At 52.4% G+C, this 1289-nt stretch overlaps 1 protein-coding gene across 1 annotated transcript in view; it reads right to left on the bottom strand.

Moving 5' to 3' along the window:
• ADCYAP1R1 (ADCYAP receptor type I) overlaps nucleotides 1–1289 on the bottom strand; it is a 57287-nt gene that overhangs the window by 5647 nt on the left and 50351 nt on the right. The gene's annotated exons all lie outside the window — the stretch shown is intronic.

Below are 1289 nucleotides of genomic sequence, written 5' to 3'. Positions count from 1 at the left end.
CCCCCCCCCCCCCATCTCTCCTCAGACTTCCCTCCTCTCAGCCCAGAACCTCGACTCCTATTTCACTGACGAACAACGAGGCCATTTGGGGAGGGCTCCTGTTTCTCCTAATCTCACTTCACCCCAAAGCCTTCTGCTATTGTCTGTCTTTCACTTCTGTCTACTACAAAGAAGATGCCAGGAACTGAGTTCAAATCCAGTCTCAGACACTTACTACGACCCTGGGTAAGTCCCTTAAGCTCTATTTGCTTCAATTTCCTCATCCGCAAAATGGGGTTGATAATAGCTCCTGCCTCCCAGGGCTGTTGTGAGCGTCAAATGAGACAAGAATCACAGAGGGCTTAGCCAGCGCCTGGCACATAACAGGCGCCATACAAATAAATGTTGGCTCTGATTGATTATTAACGAGGCTTACTCTCCTCTATAGTAACCCCATCCTGTCCTGCCTTCTCCAGCACACCGCCCCCTGTCATCTCACTCTCTAGCTTTCATCTTCTGCCCACAAACACCCCCCCCCCCAGCCCTCGTCTGAACCAGCCATCCCACCAGCTACAAGCCCTTCCCTTCCCTTCTGTGGCCGGCCCTGAGAAGGGCCAAAAGCAGGGTCTGCACTTCCCTTCCTCGGCCTCTGACGTCGCCATTCAGCTGCATCTTCTGCCCAAGGTCACCGAGGGCCTTCCTCTCCTCGCCCTCTCTGCAGCCTCGGACACTCGCTCACTCTCTCTGATGCTCTCCTCTCTATCGGTTTTCCTCCCCCCTCTCCGACGACTCCTCTGTCCCCTTTGCTGAACCCCCCAGAGCACCCCTCTTAGCCACAGACACCTCTCAGGATTGTTCTGTGCCCTCTTCTCTTTTCCCTCCATCCTGTTACTTCACTCCTGATCTCGTCCTCTCCCATGCTTTAGTTACCATCTCTATGCTAAGGATTCTTAGTTCTAACTATCTACCTCTAGCTTGTTGGCTTACCTCAAACTTCACATCTCCAGCTCCCTTTCAGACATCTCAAACTGGATGTCCCACAGACATTTTACACACACAATGTGTCCGACACAGAACTCACGATGTTTCCCCTACACGCTCTCTACCACCCATCTTCCCTATTGCTGTGGAGGGCACCAGCATCTTCCAAGTGTCTCAGGCTCCTCCCCATTCTCTTATCTTCCATATCCAATGAGGTGCCTAGGCCTTTGGATTCCCCCCTGCAACATCTCTTGTCAGCTTCACCTCTTCAGCATCTCCTGCCAGTTTCATCTCTGCACCTTCTCTTGATGTCATCTAGGCATCTCTAG

This window comes from Petaurus breviceps, unplaced genomic scaffold, assembly GCF_028583685.1.
Source record: "Petaurus breviceps papuanus isolate PSGF00001 unplaced genomic scaffold, PetGlider_PUasm1.0 174, whole genome shotgun sequence".
In the NCBI taxonomy this organism is placed as follows: domain Eukaryota; kingdom Metazoa; phylum Chordata; class Mammalia; order Diprotodontia; family Petauridae; genus Petaurus; species Petaurus breviceps.
Note: the sequence above shows the minus strand (reverse complement) of the source record. Positions and strands in the feature narration are given on the sequence as shown.